Consider the following 25,753-nt stretch of genomic DNA (forward strand, 5'->3'; position numbering starts at 1 on the left):
TTTAAGTGGTTACCCTTGTGCAAAGCAAAACACTTACTTCAATTATACATGGGTCAAAATCTTCCTAGGGATGACACAATTTAGTCTCTTTATGGTGAACGTAAATTTTTGTAAGACCTGCTTGTAATTAGGCCTGGTAAAGAGTGTTGTTGATTACAACATATAATACAATCTTTTTTACTTTCTCTCTTCTTTTAACCTCCTTTAAAAATAAATTCATGTAATGAACACGTTTTCTAGTCATATCTGAATGATTGAATCTACACAATATTTATTTTATTTTCCTTCATGTCAATGATCACATCTGCTTTAGGTAGATTTTTTAAAAACTTTATATCCATTTCTTCATATTTGCAGTCTCTTTCATTCTTCCAAGTCCAGGTAAATGACGATGATGTGATCAGCCTCATCAGCTAAACATAAATGACTCTAACAAAGAAAGCCTGTGCCCTAAGAAATAAAAGTTCAGCCTGTTTTTGACATGTGTCAAGACAATCCAAGAGTTGCCCTTGCAACAGATAATTAGGGAAAACTGTCAAGACTGCAGCTTAATCCTGAGTACATCTGCTCAAAGTCAGCTCTGAAAACTGTGGGATCTAGGAAGACAATCTTTTGTAATTAGCCAAGGCCACTATAATCCATAACAACATCTGATCAAATTGATTTCCAGTCCATCAAGTTGTATCTGTCAACAGCAAGCTTACCGATCATCCTGGAGCTGTGACTACCTCATGTAAACCTCTAAGGTCATTTAAAGGTTCCTTTGCCTTGTAAATATAAAATCATTTTCACTTTTTGACAGACTGTCTTTTCATGTCGGGCAGTTGGGTAGAGGGAAAGTAGGAAAAAATGGACTGTCAGTAGCATTCAAAAATCATTAACATCAGGGAGGCAGAAATCCACAACATGTCTTCTGTAAGATTAGTGTTCTAACTAAGTAGCCAACCATATTTGTAATATATGAAGACAGATAATTATATTACATTTACTTCTGCACTTGAGTGAGTCTGTTGCCTAAGAGACTTTGCTATTAGGGTGTGCATTGCCAAACATTGCACCCATGCCTATCTCTCTACTTGGATGTACTACTTTCATCTCTATTCCATACCTGCTACTCTTTCCAAGCTCTAGTCTCTAGATAGTCTCAAATACAATCACTATATCTTTCTTAAACTCAAGTTTTAAGAATGGATTGAATCATGCCACTTTTCTGCCTCTCTCTTGTCTTCCATGTACATTCTCTCTTTTTTTTTTTTTTTTTTTTCCCAGCCTGGCGTCCTAGGTACTTCATGTTCTAAGCTTCGTGACCTTCCCTTTTCTCTTGCTTTCTTGATGGCCATATATAGTCTCTCTCATATATAAAATTAAATTATCCTCATTCATCTAAAAGTGCCAACCTCAGATCAGTTTAAAACCTCCCCCACCTCCTCTTGATCCTAATTAGATATGCTTTTAATTACCCTTCAGTGTGTATAACTTAATGAAATAGTCCAACAGTTTGCTTCACTTTGTTTTCCCTCACCCAGACTCTCTGGAAGCTACTTAGAATGCACCTCATTCCTTCTTGCAACTTTTCTCTCCTACCCTATGCGGTAAGACACTTTTCTGCCATCTTTTTCACTTTTTCTTTTCAAAGATCCCTTTGAACCATCCCCTAAGTGAAGGATACTCCTGAAAGAATTCCAGCCCTCAGTTTTCTGTCCTTCTTTCCACATTTCCCCATGCCTCCTAGTGTCTTCTCTAAGTTGATGACTCTCATTTTGTGTCTCCAGCAGCTTGCACTTTTGTCCCATACATTCAATTGCCTAAAGGCATCTCCATGTAAAAAATAATATTTGTGCAAATCTCACCACATTCAAAGGTAAATTAATCTTCTTCTCATACAACTGGATTAATTTTTCAAATTACTTCATTCCAGTAAGGCAATTGTCCTGGCTGGTCTCCTTCTCTTTCTATATTTTCAATTTGTCACCAAGCTATTTCATTCCTTCTTTCAAATTTTGCCAGATAAATATTACTGTTTTTCTTTTTTTATTGCTGTCACCCTAGCAAAGGTTTCCATCATCCTCCTCCCCAAATTAAGAAACCTTATATTAGATTTCCTATTGAGATATAATTCATATGCCATAAAGTTCACCATCTTAAAGTACAAAAATTTATGTTTTTTAGTATATTCATAAAGTTGTGCAACATCACTATTTTCTAATTCTAGAACATTTCATCACCACCAAAAGAAACCCTGTACTGATTAGTAAGTAGTCACTCTCCATCCTGCTTCCCCTCTCCTCATCTCTAAGCCCCTCACTAATTTTCTTATCTGTCTCTGTGGATTTTTGACATTTTATATAAATGAAATCATACAATATGTGGTCATTGTGACTGGCTTCTTACACATAGCATAATGTTTTCAAGCTTTATCCATGTGGTAGCATGTCTCAGTACTTTATTCCAACAACAAAAAATTTGGTGACAAGTATTCCATTGTATATATTTTGTTTGTTTGTTCTTTCATCAGTTGATGGACATTTGGGTTGTTTGTGGCTATTATCCTAAGAAAATACAGTATTTACTATAATAGATAAAAATACATGGGAATGTATAAATGTGTGAAAGTGGAGATGGAGAGAAAGCTTGGCACATATATATGGAAATAAGGTCAACTAGATTTGTTGATGGATTAGATGCAAGGGATGAGAGAAAAAAATAATCACAAATGAATCCATAAACATAAATTCTATGCCTTCCTTCCCTGGTAGGGGGAAATTATTTAATGACATGGAGAAAATTATGGTTACACTAATGTTTCTGGAGTCTGATTGTCTGTAGGTTGAAGAGAGGACACTTGTTTTATAACTTTTCTTTGGTAACGATTATCTATACTTATGAATTTAGGTCCATTTACATATGTATATATATACATATATATGTATGTGTTTATATATACATATATATGTATGTGTTTATATATACATATATATGTATGTGTTTATATATATATACATATATGTGTTTATATATATATATGTGTGTATATATATATATATATATATATATATATATATATATATATATATACACACATATATATATAAAATGCTTGGTAGGGTTGGTTGCTCCAGGATGGGGCAATTACAAAATTCTAACTGAATATTTTTATGTGAACGTCTAAATACAAAGTTAATATCAAACCTATAATAATGCCTCTGAAAGACACTCATCGAGGATGTGTTTTTTTATCTTAGTTCTATACATCAACATCCACCCCTGTCACACATACATACCATTTAAACTCATACTTGGCTGTGACCTTTATCCTAAATCTGCTTATGTCACAATGTGTCATGAAGTCCTGCTCATTTTTTCTCTTAAGTACTTTCTGTGATCCACTTCACTCATCCTCTTGCCTTCATTCTTATCATTTCTTAAGTACATTGTCTATGCCATATCCTTCTCTGACTCCAGACTTGTAGCCTTCAATTTATCATCAGCACTGCCAGCAATATCCAGATAAAGTGCAACTCTGACTTGTCTTGATACTTAGAAATGTTCAGGCATTTCCTATAGCCAAACTTCAGTCTGGGTTAGTGTCCTCTACTTTCCCAAATAAACTGTATAATACTATAGTACAAATGGTACATGTGGTACTTTGTATCTGTCATATGTATTACAACTATCCTTTCATATATTGTCTTATTTGTTTTTATCCTAAGATAAAAATTAAAATTCTGGGCTATTGTCTAGAATCTGACTTATAGTAGATCTCAAGTAATGCTATGCAAGTGAGTAAGTTGTATACATTAGGTTAGACAGGTATGGGATAGATTGTTTTTCTAAAATGTTATTCCTACTCCAAAGTTTTTAACACTAGTTATAATTAAAACCCTCCTAGTTCTTACAGTCTATCTAACAAGAATAAAAATAATAATATTGTCTGGAGTGTTGGAGAATTATACTTCATTTTAATGAATTTAGGTTCCTTAAAGCTAAACTTGGTAATACTTATTAGAATGTTGTAAAACAGGGAAAACTGAAGTATAGGCAATTATAAAAATATTTCATAAATTAGTACATAACATGAAAATATTTGCATGTTTTCTCATTTTCATACAGGTTACTAAAAAAAATAAGGAAAAAAAGGTTTGCCAGAAAATTGTCTGCTATAAGTATATATAAATATATAGCATTCATATTACTAGGAGAAGAAAAATATGTTCAGAGCTCCAAATCACATTTCAATAAAGTGAGCTTTATTGAACATTTCCAAAGAAAAATTCACACTGAGTCATTCAGAAACTTGTTAGAACATACAGACTGATGGTCTCAAGGTTTTCTGATTTTGAATTTAGAAAACCTTTAGGTAATACCTGGTTTGTCATAAAGTACAGCAAAACCCAAAAACACTCAGTAATAAAAATTTAGACTATATGTTTGTGTATATGGTTCTTTTCAGTTCTGGGACTTTGTAATCTTGTTAATTTGGATTTGGCTGTTTGTTGGGTTTCATATTCCAGCATGGGGCAATTATAAAGGTTCTACCATTCACAAAATTCTCCTCCAGTTTCCAAATTAGTGTGAATATACTACATTAGTATATTGATCTCATCACTCTATCTCCACCAGTCAACCAAATCTCTGATAATTCACGTTAACACTTTTCAGAGTTGGTAAAATCCTAACTTCTTTCAGGAATTCATCTTTAATTTGATCACTGTTTTAATTAACATCTTCCTCTCTATTCTCTATACACTTTAATTTTCAGTCTATATTTTACCTGTTTGAGCTTTTGTTATGACTATTTTCCCACTATTTCATCCAGGCTATAAACGTAGGGTTTCTGTTGATACCCACTCCATCTTTAAGATCCTCTAAAGCAAAGCGCAAGTCCCAGCACACTTAGTTTGCCAACTCTTTTTTTTTTTTCCTTGCTTGAGGTCTTTGGTACCACAGGAACTTACTTCACCATTAGCAAGCATAATCCGGAAAGGTAGGGAATTACATGGGCAAAAGTTATCATTAGAAACATGGCCTAATTTCCCTGTCATTTGAGGGAAAATTCAAAGGTACAATTGACAGTTTTTCAGAAAGTCCCTAAAGGTATTGAACATCAGTTAATTTGCACATTAATGTACATTTTTTATAGTGTTTCCATTCTCGATATTATCCTCTACTTTCTTATCTGTGGTTCCTGGAATCACCTCCTAAGTAAATTATCTGCTCCTAATTCCTTGCCATAAAGTCAACTTTTGAGGGGTTTCAGTTAAAGAAAGTTGTAAAACAGTAGGTGTTCAATAAATTCTTATTGAGTATACCAGCAGAGTATAGTTAGTGACCCAGATATCAAATAAATGTGAAAGATCTGTGTGAGAACAATGGAAGTACTGCCATCATATTATGATATAGACAACATTTTTCTTCAGAGTTTTTCCACTTCCTTGTTCTGATTTCTGTTCCCTCCCTTTAGACCCTCAGTATTGTTTTTTACCCACCTGTTGTCTTGTGCCAAGTTCCCTTCTTTAAATTTCCTTTCCTCAAAAATTTCTTACAACTGTTTTCTCCAGGATCTCCCTAAATAAACACATCCATGTGCAGTTCCAAGCGATGGCATGTTATCTCATCACAGTGGTTTGCATTTTAATAGGGATCCATAAGAGATACATTTCTATAGCCAAACAATGAATTATATACTAACAAATTCTAACAGGAGAAATTCCAGGCACTGTGGTAGGTTAGTAGAAGATACAATTTTCAGAAAGCAGGAGATATTTTATATTATCCCCAATATATAGTGGTTTATTCCACCTGCTTACTGAGCTGGATTTGGCTTCAGAAAACATTCTGTCTATTCTAAAGTTAGGGTTTCCCTGGTGGCGCAGTGGTTGAGAGTCTGCCTGCTAATGCTGGGGACACAGGTTCGAGCTCTGGTCTGGGAGGATCTCACATGCCACTAAACAACTATGCCCGTGAGCCACAACTACTGAACCTGCGCGTCTGGAGCTTGTGCTTCACAAAAAGAGAGGGCGCGATAGTGAGAGGCCTGCACGCCGCCATGAAGAGTGGCCCCCACTTGCCACAACTAGAGAAAGCCCTCGCACAGAAACGAAGACCCAACACAGCATAAATAAATTAATAAAAATGGAAGGGGAAGTATAGGGAAAGAGGACAAAATTTAAAAAAAAATAAAATAAAAATAAATAAAGTTAAAATTCCCCCTCCACTATGCCTGAGTTCTTCTCTTTGTTCCCTCTGCTGCCTCTCAACAGAAGTATGAGGTAAGAATGGTTGAGCTACAGGGTGGTAGAAAGCAACAGGAGAGACTGTGAACATGCTTGGCCTTGTCTTCCACATTTGACAAGATAGGAATCCATCTCCTCACTCAATAAGTGGGCTCTATAGCTTTTCATCCCAGGTGCAGAAATTGCTGCATTTTTACTGTTGAGAGTTTTTGGGTGCTTATGCTTTCACCATTATTATTTGAGAATTCAGTTTATCTTCAAATTTCATAATGATCTTAATGTAAGGATAGTATGGTAAGGATTTCAACTTTAGTTTAAAAATGTCTTCACATCCATTTTTGTCTTTAAAGGTATTATATTTTCCCCATGTTATTAGCAAGGACCTACACTTAATTTATTTGTTAACCCTGACTATAAATTCAGGATGTTTGGCTTCTGAAATACCTCACTGGTGAGTTAGTTCTATGCGTCAGAATGGAACACAGGTCTTCAGCCTAATTTCAGCACTTGCCATATCATATCACACCCGATATTCTCATTACACTCATTAATCAATATGCTGCTCTTGTCAACATCTGGACTAGAGCTTTTCAACATGATTATACATGCTTTCCTACTACTTGGCATTATCATAAATCACAACTCTTGAGTTGTAATAATTCAAGACATTAGGAAGACAACCTATTGACACATTCAGCTCAAAGTGGTTTAATTTTATCTAAAAAGATATTTCTTTATAGCATCTTTTTAATACCCTCTTTCAGAAGATAGTCTAATTTAATGTTGTGTTTTACTGATGAGAGATTTTACTTTTACCACTTTTCCCAGGGATTTGCCATTATTTATGATTACTTAATGCTCATCAGCTTTGAGAACTCTTTAGAAACTTCACACAGGATCCTGAGATCTAATCTTCTGACTTGGGCAATTTGAGCACATTAAGAAGGCCAGAAAAGTGGAGGGGTTTAACATCTCTGAGTAGAGACAATGTGTCAAACACCATGCTAAGAACTTTGCACCACTTGTTTAACTTTTGTAATGCCCAGCGTGTTATTATGTTTCCTAGGTAAATAAGCTGCAGATCTGAGTTCAAGTGATCAACATGAGGTTGAACTGGTAGTAAGGATTCCCACCCATAGCTGTTGGACTGACCGAGGCCTGTGCCTTAACAGTGAAGCAGTTAGCCTCTAAACTCCGGAGTTCACTTCTCTCTCCCCAATGTCTCTGACTTGTTTTACTTTTTACTCATCTGAGGTCAGAAACAGCATCAGGAATTTTACTTTTTATTACCTATTAACAACTTCACAGGCCTCAAGGGTTGAACCAATCACTTCCTTGAATGTTTGGTAGGGGAGGAAAAAAATTATATATATTATATATAAAGTATGTATATATATAAATTATATATGTGTATACATAATCTATATATATATTTACCTTGTGTATTTATTTTATTTTTTGTTTGTTTTTCATTAGTGTTTTTCTGTAACCTTTATTTATTTATTTATTTGTGCCTTCGAGGCACAACCTATAAATATAAGATTCTTTTTTATGTTCATTCTATACTATAGTTCTGGTCCTTTCATCTAAGCAAGCTCTTTCTCATCTAAGCTCTTTGAAACGTCCCTGTAAATTGACACCATTGTTATTATTTATTTTAGTTATACTTTAAAGAGATTTATTGTTTAACTGACATATGATACACTGTACATATTTAAAGTGTGCATTTTCATAAGTTTTGGTTTATATATAAACAACTGAGAAGACATCACTGCAATCAGGAGAATGAACCCTCAGAATTTTTCTCATGCCATTTTACTATCATTCCCTTCTGCAATGTCCTTCCTTTAACACTCCATCCTCAGGCAAATACTGGTCTATTATCTGGCACTATACATCAGTTTTCATCTTCTAGAATTTTATATGAATGGAATAATACAATATGTACATTTTTGCCTGGCTTCATTTATTCAACATTGTTACTTTGAAATTCATCCATGTTATAACATGTATCAATAATTCATTTGTTTTTAACTTCTGAGTATTATTCCTTTTTATGAATATACCACATTTCTTTACCCATTACCTATTGTTGGACATTTGTGTTGTTTGCAGTTTTGGACTGATGGAAATAAAGTTGCTATAACCATTCATGTACCAATCTTTGCATTGTTGTATGTTTTCATTTATTGTGATTAAGTACCTAACTATGGAATGGCTGGGTCATATATTACACGTATGTTTAAAAATTGAAGAACTTGGGCTTCCCTGGTGGTGCAGTCATTGAGAATCTGCCTGCCAATGCAGGGGACAGGGTTTTGAAACCTGGTCTGGGAAGATCTCACATGCTGTGGAGCAACAAGGCCCGTGAGCCACAACTACTGAGCCTGGGTGTCTGGAGCTTATGCTCCACAACAGGAGAGGCCACAACAGTGAGCGGCCCATGCACTGTGATGAAGAGTGCACCCCGCTTGCTGCAACTAGAGAAAGCCCTCGCACAGAAACAAAGACCCACCACAGCCAAAACACAATAAAATTAAAAATTGAAGAACTTGCCAAATTATTTTCTAAAGGAGTTGCAACAATTTACATTCTCACCATTAAGACATAACATTCTCAACATTAGGGAATAACAGCTTCAGTCTCTCCACATTTTAGCCTAAACTTTTAATTCTAGCCTTTGAAATATGTGTGTAGTCATATCTCATTTTGGTTATAATTTAAGTTTTCCTCTTGACTAATGACTCTCTTTTTTTTTAACACCTTTATTGGAGTATAATTGCTTTACAGTGATGTGTTAGTTTCTGCTTCACAACAAAGTGAATCAGTTATACATATACCTATGTTTCCACATCTCTTCCCTCTTGCATCTCCCTCCCTATCTCCCTCCCTATCCCACCCCTCTAGGTGGTCAAAAACTACCTAGCTGATCTCCCTGTGCCATGCGGCTGCTTCCCACTAGCTATCCACCTTACGTTTGGTAGTGTATATAAGTCCATGTCACTCACTCACTTCGTCACAGCTTACCCTTCCCCCTCCCCATATCCTCAAGCCCATGCTCTAGTAGGTCTGTGTCTTTATTCCTGTCTTACCCCTAGGTTCTTCATGACCTTTTTTTTTTTTTCTTTTTTTCTTACATTCCATATATATGTGTTAGCATACGGTATTTGTTTTTCTCCTTCTGACTTACTTCAAGCTGTATGACAGACTCCAGGTCCATCCACCTCAGTACAAATAACTCAATTTTGCTACTTTTTGTGGCTCAGTAATATTCCATTGTATATATGTGCCACATCTTCTTTATCCATTCATCTGTTGATGGACACTTAGGTTACTTCCATGTCCTGACTATTGTAAATAGAGCTGCAATGAACATTTTGGTACATGACTCTTCTTGAATTATGGTTTTCTCAGGGTATATGCCCAGTAGTGAGATTGCTGGGTCGTATGGTAGTTCTATTTGTAGTTTTATAAGGAACCTGCATACTGTTCACCATAGTGACTGTATCAATTTATATTCCGACTAAGAGTGCAAGAGGGTTCCCTTTTCTCCACACCCACTGCGGCATTTATTTTTTCTAGATTTTTTGATGATGGCCATTCTGACCGGTGTGAGATCATATCTCATTGTAGTTTTGATTTTCATTTCTCAAATGATTAATAATGTTGAGCATTCTTTCATGTGTTTGTTGGCAATCTGTATATCTTCTTTGGAGAAATGTCTATTTAGGTCTTCTACCCATTTTTGGATTGGGTTGTTTGTTTTTTTGTTATTGAGCTGCATGAGATGTTTGTAAATTTTAGAGATTAATCCTTTGTCAGTTGCTTCATTTGCAACTATTTTCTCCATTCTGAGGGTTGTCTTTTGGTCTTGTTTAAGGTATCTTTTGCTGTGCAAAAGCTTTTAAGTTTCATTACGTCCTATTTGTTTATTTTTGTTTTTATTTCCATTTCTCTAGGAGGTGTATCAAAAAGGATCTTGTGGGATTTATGTCATAGAGTGTTCTGCCTATCTTTTCCTCTAAGAGTTTGATAGTGTCTGGCCTTACATTTAGGTCTTTAACCAATTTTGAGTTTATTTTTCTGTATGGTGTTACAGAGTGTTCTAATTTCATATTTTTACAAGTATTTGTCCAGCTTTCCCAGCACCACTTATTGATGAGGCTGTCTTTTCTCCACTGTATATTCTTGCGTCCTTTATCAAAGATAAGGTAACCATATGTGTGTGCGTTTATCTCTGGGCTCTCTGTCCTATTCCATTCATCTATATTTCTGTTATTGTGCCATACTATCTTGATTACATTAGCTTTGAAGTATAGTCTGAAATAACGGGGCCTGATGTCTCCAGCTCCATTTTATGTTCTCAAGATTGCTTTGGCTATTCGGGGTCTTTGTGTTTCCATACAAATTGTGAAATTTTTGTTCCAGTTCTGTAAAAAAATGCCAGTGATAGTTTGATAGGGATTGCATTGAATCTGTAGATTGCTTTGGGTAGTAGTCATTTTCACAATGTTGATTCTTCCAATCCAAGAACATGGTATATCTCTCCATCTATTTGTATCACCTTTTATTTCTTTCATCAGTGTCTTATAATTTTCTGCATACAGTTCTTTTTTCTCTTTAGGTAGGTTTATTCCTAGATATTTTATTGTTTTTGTTGTAATGGTAAATGGGTGTGTTTTCTTAATTTCACTCTCAGATATTTCATCGTTAGTGTATAAGACTGTCAGAGATTTCTGTGCATTAATTTTGTATCCTGCTACTTTACCAAATTCATTAATTAGCTCTAGTAGTTTTCTGGTAGCATCTTTAGGATTCTCTTTGTATAATATCATGTCATCTGCAAACAGTGACAGCTTTACTTCTTCTCTGATTTGGATTCCTTTTATTTATTTTTCTTCTCTGAATGTTGTGGCTACAACTTCCAAAACTATGTTGAATAAGAGTGGTGAGAGTGGGCAACTTTGTCTTGTTCCTGATCTTAGTGGAAATGGTTTCAGTTTTTCACCATTGAGGATGATGTTGGCTGTGGGTTTGTCATATATGGCCTTTATATGTTGAGGAAAGTTCCCTCTATGTCTACCTTCTGCAGGGTTTTTATCATAAATGGGTGTTGAATTTTGTCAAAAACTTTCTCTGCATCTATTGAGATGATCATATGGTTTTTCTCCTTCAGTTTGTTGATATGGTGTATCACATGGATTGATTTGTGTATATTGAAAATTCTTGCATTCCTGGAATAAATCCCATTTGATCATGGTGTATGATCCATTTAATGTGCTGTTGGTTTCTGTTTGCTAGTATTTGCTTGAGGATTTTTGCATCTATGTTCATCAGTATTGTTGACACATAGTTTTCTTTCTTTTTGACCTCTTGTCTGGTTTTGGTATCAGGGTGATGGTGGCCTCATAGAATGAGTTTTGGAGTGTTCCTCCCTCTGCTAACTTTTGGAAGAGTTTGAGAAGGATAGGTGTTAGCTCTTTAAATATTTGATAGAATTCACCTGTGAAGCCAATTGGTCCTGGGCTTCTGTTGGAAGATTTTTAATCACAGTTTCAATTTCAGTGCTTGTGATTGATTTGTTCATATTTTCTATTTCTTCCTGGTTCATTCTCAGCAGGTTGTGCATTTCTAAGAATTTGTCCATTTCTTCCAGGTTGTCCATTTTATTGGCATAGAGTTGCTTGTAGTAATGTCTCATATTCTTTTTTATTTCTGCAGTGTCAGTTGTTACTTCTCCTTTTTCATTTCTAATTCTATTGATTTGAGTCTTCTCCCTTTTTTTCTTGATGAGTCTGGCTAATGGTTTATCAATTTTGTTTATCTTCTTAAAGAACCAGCTCTTAGTTTTATTGATCGTTGCTTTTGTTCCTTCATCTATTTCTGATCTGATCTTTATGATTTCTTTCCTTCTGTTAAATTTGGGGGGTTTTGGTTCTTCTTTCTCTAATTGCTTTAGGTGCAAGGTTAGATTGTTTATTTGAAATGTTTCCTGTTTCTTAAGGTAGTATTGTATTGCTATAAACTTCCCTCTTAGAACTGCTTTTGCTGCATCCCATAGTTTTTGGGTTGTTGTGTCTCCATTGTCATTTGTTTCTAGGTATTTTTTGATTCCTTCAGTTATCACTTCATTATTAAGTAGTGTATTGTTTAGCCTCCATGTTTTTGTATTTTTTACAGATCTTTCCCTATAATTGATATCTAGTCTTATAACATTGTGGTTGGAAAAGATAGTTGATACAATTTCAACTTTCTTAAATTTACCAAGGTTAAATTTGTTACCCACAATATGACCTATCCTGGAGAATATTCCATGAGCACTTGAGAAAAATGTGTATTCTGCTGTTTTTGGATGGAATTTCCTATAAATACCAATTAAGTCCTTCTTGTTTAATGTATCATGCAAAACTTGTGTTTCCTTATTCATTTTCATTTGGATGATCTGTCCATTGGTGAAAGTGGGGTGTTAAAGTCTCCTTCTATGATTGTACTACTGTAGATTTCCCCTTTTATGGCTGTTAGTATTTGCCTTATATATTGAGGTGCTCCAATATTGGGTGAATAAATATTTATAATTGTTATATCTTCTTCAATCATTTTGTAGTGTCCTTCTTTGTCTCTTGTAATAGTCTTTATTTTAAAGTCTATTTTGTCTGATATGAGAATTGCTACTCCAGTTTTCTTCTGATTTCCATCTGCATGGAATATCTTTTTCCATACCCTCACTATCAGTCTGTATGTGTCCCTTGGTCTGAAGTGGGTCTCTTGTAGACAGCATATATATGGGTCTTGTTTTTATATCCATTCAGCCAGTCTTTGTCTTTTGGTGAGAGCATTTAATCCATTTACATTTAAGGTAGTTATTGATATGTATGTTCATATTACCATTTACTTAATTGTTTTGGGTTTGTTCTTGTAGGTCTTTTCCTCGTCTTGTGTTTCTTGCCTAGAGAAATTCCTTTAGCATTTTTTGTAAAGCTGGTTTGGTGGTGCTGAACTCTCTCAGCTTTGCTTGTCTGTAAAGGTTTTAATTTCTCCATCAAATCTGAATGAGATCCATGCTGGGTAGTGTAATCTTGGGTGTCGGTTTTTCTCCTTCATCACTTTAAATATGCCCTGCCACTCTTTTCTGTCTTGCAGAGCTTCTGCTAAAGATCAGCTGTTAACCTTAAGGGGATGACCTTGTGTGTTTTTTTCCCCTTGTTTCTTTAAATATGTTTTCTTTGAATTTAATTTTTGATAGTTTGTTTAATATGTGTCTTGGCATTTTTCTCCTTGGATTTATCCTGTATGGTACTCTTTGTGCTTCCTGGACTTGATTAACTATTTCCTTTCCCATATTAGGGAAGTTTTCAACTATAATCTCTTCAAATATTTTCTCAGACCCTTTCTTTTTCTCTTCTTCTTCTGGGCTTCCTATATTTCGAATGTTTGTGAGTTTTATGTTGTCCCAGTGGTGTCTGAGACTGTCCTTAGTTCTTTTCATTCTTTTTTCTTTATCCTTCTCTGCAGTAGTTATTTTCACTATTTTATCTTCCAGGTCACTTATCCATTCTTCTAAAATAGTTATTTTGCTATTCATCCCATCTAGAATATTTTAAATTTCATTTATTGCACTGTTCATCATTGCTTGCTTCCTCTGTATTTCTTCTAGGTTGTTGTTAAATGTTTATTGCATTTTCTCTATTCTATTTTCAGGATTTTGGATCATCTTTACTATCATTATTCTGAATTCTTTTTCAGGTTGACTGTCTATTTCCTCTTCATTTGCTAGGTCTGGTGGGTTTTTACCTTGCTCCTTCATCTGCTGTGTGTTTTTCTGTCTTTTCATTTTGATTTTCTTACTGTGTTTTGGGTCTGCTTTTTGCAGGCTGCAGATCATAGTTCCCATGTTTTTGTTTTTTTTTTGGTGTCTTTCCCCAGTGGCTAAGGTTGGTTCAGTGGGTTGAGTAGGTTTCCTGTTTGAGCGGACTAGTGCCTGTGTTCTAGTAGATGAGGCTGGATCTTGTCTTTCTGGTGGGTAGATCCACATCTGGTAGTGTGTTTTGGGGTGTCTGTAGCCTTATTATGATTCTAAGCAGCCTCTCTGCTAATGGATGGCACTGTTTTTCTGTTTTGTTAGTTGTTTGGCATAGGGTGTCCAGCACTGTAGCTTGCTGGTCGTTGAGTGAAGCTGGGTCTTGGTGTTGAGATGGAGATCTCTGGGAGATTTTCACCATTTTATATTACATGGAGCTCGTAGGTCTCTTGTGGACCAGTGCCCTGAAGTTGGTTCAACCACTTCAGAGGCACAGCCCTGATGCCTGGCTGGAACACCAAGAGCCTTTAATCCACACGGCTCAGAATAAAAGGGAGAAAAAATAGAAAGAAAGAAAGAAAGAAAGAAAGAAAGAAAGAAAGAAAGAAAGAAAGAAAGAAAGAAAGAAAGAAAGAAAGAAAGAAAGAAAGAAAGAAAGAAAGAAAGAAAGAAAGAAAGAAAGAAAGAAAGAAAGAAGGAGAGAGAGAGACAGAGAGAGAGAGAGAGAGAGAGAAAGAGAAAGAAAGAAAGAAAGAAAGAAAGAAAGAAAGAAAGAAAGAAAGAAAGAAAGAAAGAAAGAAAGAAAGAAAGTAGAGAGAGAAAGGAAAGAAAGAAAGAAAGAAAGGATAAAATAAAATAAAGTTATTAAAATAAATAATTATTATTAAGAAGAAAAAAATTTTAAGTGAAAAAAACAAAACCTCGGGACTGTCAGAACCCTAGGATAAATGGTGAAAGCAATGCTATACAGACAATATCTTAGACAGCAGCATACACATACACAATAACAAAAAGAGAAAAAGAGGAAAAAATTAATATATCTTGCTACCAAGTTCCACCTTCTCAATTTGGGATGATTTGTTGTCTATTCAAGTATTCCACAGATGTAGGTTACATCAACTTGATTGTGGAGCTTTAATCTGCTTCTCCTGATGCTGCTGGGACAAAGTTCACTTTCTCTTCTTTATTTGCACAGCTCCTGGGACTCAGCTTTGGCTTTGGCCCCGGCTCTGCATGTAGGTCGCCTGAGGGTGTCTGTTCTTCGCTCAGACAGGAAGGGGTTAAAGGAGCAGCTGATTCAGAGGTCTGGCTCACTGAGGCCAGGGGAAGGGAGGGCTATGGATGTGGGGTGAGCCTGCAGCAACAGAGGCCAGTGTGACGTTGCACCAACCTGAGGTGCACTGTGCGTTCTCCTGGGGAAGTTGTCCCTGGATCACGGGACCCTGGTAGTGGTGGGCTGCACAGTCTCCCAGGAGGGGAGGTGCAGATAGCGACCTGTGCTCTCACATAGGCTTCTTGGTGGCTGCAGCAGTGGTCTTAGCGTCTCATGCCTGTCTCTGAGGTCTGCGCTGATAGCTGTGGCTCATCCCCTTTTTTGGAGCTCCTTTAAGTGGCACACTTAATGCCTTCTCCTCGCACACCAGGAAGCAAAGATGGAAGAAAAAGTCTCTTGTCTCTTTGGCAGCTCTGGACTTTTCCCAGACTCCCTCCTGGCTAGTCATGGCGCAGTAACCCCTTCAGGCTGTGTTCATGCAGCCAACCCCAGTTCTCTCCCTGTGATCCCACCAAAGTCCGAGCCTCAGCTCCCAGCCCCCACCCATCCCATTGGGTGAGCAGACAAGCCTCACAAGCTGGCGAGTGCCAGTCAGCACCTATCCCCTGTGCGAGAATCTCTCTGCTTTGCCCTCTGCACCCCTGTTACTGTGATCTCCTCAGTGGCTCTGAAGCTTCCCCCTCTGTCACTCGCAATCTCTGCCCGTGAAGGGACTTAGAGTGTTTGGAAACCTTTCCTCCTTCACAGCTCTCTCCTACTGGTGCAGGTCCCATCCTTATTCTTTTGTCTCTTTTAATTCTTTTTGCTTTTGCCCTACCTAGGTACGTGGGGAGTTTCTTGCCTTTTGGGAGGTCTGAGGTCTTCTGCCAGCATTCAATCGGTGTTCTATAGGAGCAGTTCCACGTATAGATGTATTTCTGATGTATCCGTGGGGAGGAAGGTGATCTCTGCATCTTACTCTTCCGCCATCTTCTCTCTTCCCGACTCTCTTTTTATGTGTTTATTTGCCATGCATGTATCTTCTTTGATGTAAGGGAGGGAAGTAACTGTTCAAATATTTTGCACATTAAAAAAATTGTTATTTTCTTATTAAGTTTTGCTAATTGAATTTATTTATTTGGGGTACAAGTCCATTATCAGATATATGATTTGCAAATATTTTCTCCATGTCTATTGATTATCTTTTCTTTCATAGTACCTGTTGAAGAAAAGTTCCATAGCCTGGAAATTCTCTCAAGGCAACAAGCTGAGCCAATCACAGAGTTCACCTCACCTAGTTACTGTTTCTCAGACATCATTGTCCCTTATTGCTTGATACCCAGTGTCTTGAAAACCAGTGTTCCATATATTTTTGTTTGCTCCTTTGGTTGTTTCATCGGGAGGGTAAATCCAGTCCTTGTTTTTCCTTCTTGAATGGAAACTAAAACTCCCTTCATCCACATGAATATTTTAGAGACTCTTTATTTTCTCTTCATCAGGAGGATTTGCAAGTACTTCATCAGAATTTAACCTCTGTAAGACATTCTGTCTTTTATATCATTCCTTTCAGGTCCCCCTCCCCAAGCTTAGAGACTAACCAGAATTCTAATGTCACTTTATGATTCAAGTGAGATTATTATCTCTCCCAAAATGCTACAGCTCACTGATTTTAGAGGACATCTCTACACCAAGATCTTAGTGCTTGATACTCAAATTTCACACAGCATCATGAGTTTCTTCTTTCTCAAACTCTCTGAAGTATTTGATATGATTGGGCTCTTTTATAATAAAATATTATTCTCTATCTACCTATGTCTAAGTCTCTAAATATTTCAGACTTTTTTTTCATCAGAGTTTTGCTGTTTGTACACTATGTCTTCCTAACTTTATTTTATCCAGATTCATTTCTATGTTGGTACTCTAAAATTATTTCTCTCCCTTTAATCTCTCCTTAAAAATCAGTCATGTGGGTTTCCCTGGTGGCGCAGTGGTTGGGAGTCTGCCTGCCGATGCAGGGGACACGGGTTCATGCCCCTGTCCGGGAGGATCCCACATGCCACGGAGCCGCTGGGCCTAGGCGTCCGGAGCCTGTGCTCCGCAATGGGAGAGGCCACAACAGTGAGAGACCCGCGTACCGCAAAAAAAAAAAAAAAAAAAAAAAAAAAATCAGTCATGTATCCAATGCTGACTTAAACTTTTCATTTGGCTGTCTTTATCTCAACTCAATCTCAGTGCTTAGTCCTTAACATTTCTCTTTCCTCTTATCTCCTGCCTAATCAACAAATATACAGGGCTCTACCTTTACAGTAGCTCGGAGATCTGACCACTTCTCTCCTTCTCACAAAGTCTAGTTATAGCCCATGCCACCAGTGACTCTCATCTTGGGTTACTAGAACTATCTCCTTACTGGTTTTCCTTTTCCAATCCTTGCCCATCCTGTACTTACACAATAGTTTTTCTGCTTCCTCTTTGCCTTTCTATTAATTCAATCTCATAATAACCAAGTTTTTTTTTTTAACCTCCATCATATCACATCGCTGCCCTGATGACAATGTTTTAATGGATTGCTGTTTTATACTTAGAACAAAATCCAAAAGTCTTTACCTGGTTCACAAGGCCATACCTGTCCTGGCCTTACCCCATTTCTCTACCTTGCTTTGTGAACTATAAACTCACAAAATATTTTCTTTTTGGTGAATGAGTAAAGCTTTTTTCATTTCTAAGTAACCTGGTGCTGGCTGATTTCTGCATTTCCTCCATGTGTTCACATGGCTTTCTCATTCTGTCATCTAAATCTCTGCTCATGTGTGACTTCCTTAAAGAGAAATGTCTTGACTACCTTAGCTAAATTAGACTCATGCACTCTGCAACCCTAGCACCTATCATTCTACTTTCCCCTTTGATTTTCTTTCTAGAACTATCTAAAGTTATATTACCTATAATTATTGATGTCTTTGTTAATTTTTTCCCAAAGGAAAATAGAGGAAAAACTTTATTATTACTATGTTTTCCTTATATACCCTGTGTTTAAAACAGTGTTTGACTCTGTTAGATAGAAAATAGATTCATATTTTTTTTTTGTACTGCTTGAATGTATTTACTAAATTCTAAGGTATGTCATGACCATTATTATGCTTCTTTCTTTATTACACATTGATGGCATTGTTACTTCTTTCTGGTGTTTCTCTCACTGTCTCTTATTCCAGTGTTTCTATGTAAGGTGGATTTATTGAAGAGATAGACCAACTCGCCACACTTCCATCTGAACCTGCTCATTCCTATGTGACTTTCTAGTTCCTTCTATCAATATATCTTTTTTACAGGCTTCCCTGGTGGCACAGTGGTTGAGAGTCCGCCTGCCGATGCAGGGAACGTGGGTTCGTGCCCCGGTCTGGGAAGATCCCACATGCCATGGAGCAACTAGGCCTGTGAGCCATGGCCACTGAGCCTGTGCATCTGGAGCCTGTGCTCCGCAACGGGAGAGGCCACAACAGTGAGAGGCCCGTGTACTGCAAAAAACAAACAAACAAACAAAAACAAACAAAAAAGATATCTTGTTTTCCTCATGCTTTGAGTTTGAGCTGAACTTGCATGGTTTTGGTCAATACTGAGAAGGCAGCAGAACTGGCACTTCCAACTTTGAGCTGGGACTAAAATGCTCTTTCTGTCTCAATCCCTGATCCTGCCATTTGAACAAGTCTGAGATAACCTGCTAGAGGAAGTCAGAACTAAGACAAGAGTACAAATGTTCCAGGTGAGCCATACTGAACCTGTGTAGAACCAGCTGATAACTAGACTTATAAGACTGGTTAGCCAAATGATGAGAGGAGCTTACCTGACCCACAGTTGGTAATAAAGGAATAAGCTCACCCATAACAGGAACAATCACTCCTCCCAGTCATAGATTTGTGAGCACTACTTAATACTTGTTGTTCTACACCACTGAGTTTTGGAGCTGTGTGTTAACAATAGCTAATTTATACACTCTCCTTTCGACTTCCTCCTTCTTGTCAAAATTGAGTCAAGTATCAATTCTTATATAAGCAGTTTAATGGATTTCTATAAGAAGTCATATTTTATTGATATACAATTTTCAAGTATTTGAAAATTGTACTTATATATGTTAGAATCTCAAGTTCATTTTGTTTGCTCCCATGCTTTGTGTATTTTCCTCATAAGTTCTATGGAAGCAGGAGCTAGATTTCTTGTTCACTCAACACATAGTATAGTGCTCGGAACGTGATGAATGTTTAGCTATATATTTATAGAAGGAATAAGCAAATATTGATATAATGAATAAATAGGGGTTCTTAGTGGTCATCCGAATGATTTTTTCCAAATAACCATTCATATTTTAGTGGCAATCTGATGCTTTCTATTATGTCTAGTTTGAAATTTTTTCTCCTTCTGAATTTATTTATTCTGGTACAGAGATTTGCACTGAGTTTCACTAATGAACAAGATAGGCAAGGTTCCAGCCCTTATGAAAATTAGACTGGATTGTAGACAATAGATTTTAAGTATATGCATTGAGACTGACTGTAAATAGTACACATTTATTCACTTCCTTTTATAATCTTTACTCTCATATAATATATTCTTACATGTATTAATTTAAACAGCTTCCTCTACTGGCTTTTGAACATAATGGTTGGTGGTGCTTTTAGAATACCTTCTCCTTTGTCCACCTCAGTTTTGTATCCCAATATGATATCTCTTTCAGTTCTTTTGTTCAAGATTTGACTTTTTCTTTAAAGCAAGTATAAGACACTGTGCTGAATGCTGTCAGATTATACAGGTGGATGGACTGTCCTTTTCCCTCAATAATGCTTCTTACTTTTATCAATACTTCTGTCTTGAGCTACTTTGAGCTGCACCTGAGCATTCCAGAAGGGAGGAGCTGGATTAACCACAGGCAGTTGTGAGCACAGAAGATCTTGTCTCTGTATGTGTGTGTGCCAAGAGAGGGCTGGGAGTGACAGGCTTCTTCCAGTATCTGTGCTAAGACAACATTTTTCTCTGTATTTATTCTATTTGTTTGTTTTAATTTTTAGATTCCACATACGTTGTAACATTATGTATTTGTCTCTTTCTGTCTGACATTTCACTGAACATAATACCCTCCAAGTCTATCCATGTTGTCACAAATGGCAAGATTCCATTCGTTTTTATGGCTGAGTAATAGTCCGTGTGTGTGTGTGTGTGTATGTGTGTGTCTGTACTACATCTTTATCCATTCATCTGTTGATGGACTCTTAGATTGCATTCATATCTTGGCTGTTGTAAACAATATTGCTATGAACAAAGGGGTGCATATATATTTACAAATTAGTTTTTTAGTTTTATTTGGTTATATACCCAGAAATAAAATTGCTAGAACATATGATAGTACTATTTTTAATTTTTGAGGACCCTCCTTACTGTTTTCTATAGTGGATGTACAAATTCACCTTCCCACCAACAGCTTACTACAATTCTCTTTTCTCCATAACTTGGCCAACAATTGTTATTTGTTGTCTTTTTGATAATAGTCATTCTGACAGATATGAGGTAGTATCTCATTGTAGGTTTGATTTTCATTTCCTTAATGATTAGTGATGCTGAGCATTTTTTCATGTGCCTGTTAACCATCTGTATGTCTTCTTTGGAAAAATGCCTATTCAGGTCCTCTGCCCATTTTGGTTACGTGTGTGTGTGTGTGTGTGTGTGTGTGTGTGTGTGTGTGTCCATTTAATATTGATTTGTATGAGTTTTTATATATTTTGGATATTAACCTCTTATTAGACATATCATTTGCAAATATATTATCACTTTCAGTTGGTTAGCTCATTGTTTTATCGATGGTTTCCCTTACTGTGCATGAGCTTTTAAGTGTGATAGTTTGATTAAGTCCCACTTTATTTTTGTTTTTGTCTCCTTTGTCAAGAAACACATGAAAAGGTGCTCATCATCACTAATTATTAGAGAAAGACAAATCAAAACTACAGTGAAGTATCACTTCACAACAATCAGAATGTCCTTTATCAAAAAATCTGCAAACAATAAATGCTGGAGAGGGTATGGAGAAAAGGGAATTTTCCTACACTGTTGGTGGGAGTGTAAATTTGTACCACATTATGGAGAACAGTATGAGTGTTCCTTAAAAACTAAAAAAAAGCTACCAAATTATCCAGCAATCTCACTCCTGGACATATATCCAGCGAACACCATACTTCAAAAAGATACATGAACCCCAATGTTCATTGCAACATTATTTACAATAGCCAGGACACAGAAGCAACCTGAATGTCCACCAACAGAGGAATGGAAAAAGAAGATCTGGTACATATATACAGTAGGATATTACTCAGTCATCAGAAAAGAATGAAATAATGTCATTTGCCACAGCACAGAAGGACCTAGAGATTGTCATACTGAGTGAAGCAAGTCAGAGAGAGAAAGACAAATATCATATGATATTGCTTATATGTGGAATCTGAAAAGAAATGGTACAAATGAACTTATTTAGAGAAGAGAAATAGAGTCACTGATGTGAAAAACAAACTTATGGTTACCAAAGAGGAAAGGGGGGGAAGGATAAACTGGGAGATTGGGATTGATGTATACACACTACTATATATAAACTACATAACTAATAAGGACCTACTGTATAACACAGGGAACTCTCAATACTCTGTAATGACCTATATGGGAAAAAATGTAAAAAAGAGTGGATATATGTATATGTATAACTGATTCACTTCTTTTGTATGGCAGAAACTAACACAACATTGTAAATCAACTATACTCCAATAAAAATGTTTAAAAAGAGAAGGCATATCTAAAAAAAATATTGCCAATACCTATGTCAAAGAGGGTACTGCTTATGTTTTCCTCTCGGAATTTTAGTTTCAGGTGTTACACTTAGGTCTTTCATCCATTTTGATTTTATTATTGTATATGGTGTGAGAAAATGTTCTAATTTCATTCTTTTACATGTAGCTGTCCAGATTCCCAGTACCACATTTTGAGGAGACTACCTTTTCCCCATTGTATATTTTGGCCTTCTTTGTCATAGCTTAATGACTGTGTGTGTGTGTGTATGTTTATTTCAGGCTCTCTATCCTACTGCATTCATTTATATATAGTTTTGTGCCAGTACTGTTTTGATTATTGTAGCTTTGTAGTATAGTCTGAAGTCAGGCAGCATGGTACCACCAGCTTTGTTCTTTCCTCTCAAGATTGCTTTGGCTATTTGTAGTTTTATGGTTCCTTGCAAATTTTAGGATTATTTGTTTTAGTTCTGTGAAAAATGTCATGGATATATTAGTAGGGATTACATTAAATCTATAGATTTCTTTGAGTTTTAATAGTATTAATTCTTTAAATCCATGAACACAGGATACCTTTCCATTTATTTATATGAACTTCAAGGTTCTTCATCAATGTTTTATAGTTTTCACACTATAGGTCTTTTATCTCCTTGGTGAAATTTAGTTCTCAGTATTTTATTTTTGATGTGATTGTAAATGGGGTTATTTTCTTGATTTCTTTTTGAAGCTCATTAATAGTGTATAGAAATTTAGCAGATTTCTATATATTAATATTGTTTCCTGCAACTTCATTGACTTCATTTATTAGGTTTAATAGTCTTTTGGGGGAGTTTTTGGCGTTTTCTATATATAGTATCATGTCTTCTGCAAATAGTAACACCTATAGTAACATCTCCCCTTCCAATGTGGATATTTTCTATTTCTTTTTCTTGTCTGGATGCTATGTCTAGGACTTCCAATACTATGTTAAATAGAAGTGGCAAGAATAGGCATCCTTGTCTTGTTCCTGATCTTAGAGGAAAAGTTTTCAGCTTTTCACCATTGAGTATGATGTTAGCTGTTGTTTTGTCATAAATGGCCATAATTAAGTTGAGGTATGTTCTCTCTATACCAGAATTATTGAGACATTTTATCACTAATGGATGTTGAATTTTGCCAAAAGCTCTTTCTGAATTTATTGAGATGATTATATGATTTTTATCCCTTGTTTTGTTAATGTAGTATATGACTTTGATTGCTTTGTGGATCTTGAAGCATCCTTGAATCCCTACAATAAATGTCACTTGATCATGGTATATGAATCTTTTTTCATATTGTTGAATTCAGTTTGCTAAAGTTTTGCTGAGGATTTTTGCATCTATGTTCATCAGAGACATTGGCCTGTAATTTTATTTTTTTGTAGTGTCTTTATTTTGTTTTTGAATGAGGGTAATATTGGCCTTGTTGAATTAGTTTGAAAGTGTTCTTTCGTCTTCAAGTTTTTCAAATAGTTTTAGAAGGATATCATTAGCTCTTTAAATGTTTGGTAGAATTTATCTGTGAAGCCATTTGGTCCTGGACTTTTGTTTATTGGACGTTTTTTGATTACTGATTCAATTTTGATACTAGTAATCAATCTACTCAGATTTTTCTATTTCTTCCTGATTCAATCTTAGAAGATTGTATGATTCTTGGAATGTATCCATTTTTTCTAGATTGTCCAGTTTGTTGGTGTATAACTGTTCTTAGTATTCTCTTATGATTGTTTGTATTTCTGTGATATTGGTTGGAACTTCTCCTCTTTAATTTCTAATTTTGTTTATTTGGGCCCTCTATCTTTTTCTTAATGCACCTGGCTAAAAGATTATCTATTATTTTTCTTTTCAAAAAATCAGATCCTTGTTTCATTGATCTTTTCTATTTTTTCTCTTTTGGTCTCTATTTTATTTAAGTATACTTTGATCTTTATTATTTCCTTTGTTTTGCTGACTTTGGACTTTTGTTTTGTTCCTCTTTTTCTAATTCATTTAGATGAAAACTTAATCTGTTTGTGATTTTTCTTGTTTCTTGAGTTAGGCCTGAATTGCTATAACTTCTCTTTTAGAACTGTTCTTTGCTGTGTCCTATAGTTTGTTGTTGTTGTTGTTGTTGTTTTGTACCATAGCTTTTGGAAAGTTGTGTAGTGTTTCTGTTTTCATTCATCTCAAGTTATTTGTGATTTTGTCTTTGATTTGTTTATTGACCCATTGGTTAGTCCCCATGTGCTTGTTTTTTCCATTTAATTTCCTGTAATGGATTTCTAGTTTCATATTATTGTGGTTGGAAAGATTCTTGGCTTAGCATGTGATCTATCATGAAGAAAGTTTGCCATGTACTTGAAAATAATGTTTATTCTGATGTTTTTGGATGGAATGTCCTGTATCTACTAAGTACATCTGGTCTTATGTGTCATTAAGGCCACTGTTTCCATATCAATTTTCTGTCTGAATTATCATTATATTAATACAAGTGGGGTATTAAAGCCTCCTGCTATTATTGTATTACTGTCAATTTCTCTCTATTCTGCTAATATTTGCTTTATATATTTAAGTGCTCATAAAATATTTGCATATATTATTACAAATGTTATATCCTCTTCTTGGTTAGATCCCTTCATCATTATATATTGGCATTCTTTGTTTTTGTTCTAAAGTTTACTTTGTCTAATGTATTTTTACCCAGTTTTCTTTGCATTTCCATTTGTGTGGAATCTCTTTTTCTATCACTTTACTTTCAGTCTGTGTGTGTCTTTAGCTCTAAAGTGAATTTCTTGGAGACAGCATACAGATGGGTCTTGTTTTTTAATTCTAAAAATCTTTTGATTGGATCATTTAATCCATTTGCATCTAACGTGATTATTGATAGGTATGTTATTGCCATTGTGTTACTTGTTTTCAGTTGATCTCTTCTTTTAGTCTATTCCTTTGTGGTTTGGTAATTTTCTTTAGCATTATGTTTAGGTTACTTCTCTTTGTTTTGTGTGCATCTGTTGTAAATTCATGATTTGTGGTTACCATGATATTTATATATATTGACCTATAACTATATCTACTTGTTTTCAATGGATAGTTATTTAAGTTCAACTACCTTCTAAAATCTGTACTTTTTTACCTCCCCCCAACATTCAATGTTTTTTATGTCATATTTTAGATCTTCATGTCTATCCCTGAAGTGTTTATTATAGTCATAGTTGATGTTACAATTTTTATCTTTTAACCTTTATACTAGCAAGTGATTGATCCACTGCTTTTACTATATATTTGCCTTTCCCAGTGAGATTTTTCCTTTCATATATTTTCTCTTTTTTTAGGTTTTTAAAAAATATTTATTGATATGTAGTTGATTTACAATGTTATGTTAGTTTCATGTGTACAGCAAAGTGATTTATATATATATAGGGTTGGGCAAAAAAAATGCCTTCAGTTTTTAAGTAAAAATAAGAGACATATTTTTTATTTTCACCAAAAACTTTATTGAACAACATATTCACGCTTTTGTTCCACTACCTTCTACTATTTTTCAGGCAACTTCATACTTCTACCTTCCCAAAACGTTTAATATTTTTAAGCAAAGAACTATTCCAGGTGCCTTACACAGTTTTCCAGGGAACTGAAATTTTTTCCACTAAGATAATTTTGGA

The sequence above is a fragment of the Kogia breviceps genome, chromosome 15 (genome assembly GCF_026419965.1).
Source record: "Kogia breviceps isolate mKogBre1 chromosome 15, mKogBre1 haplotype 1, whole genome shotgun sequence".
NCBI classification, from domain to species: domain Eukaryota; kingdom Metazoa; phylum Chordata; class Mammalia; order Artiodactyla; family Physeteridae; genus Kogia; species Kogia breviceps.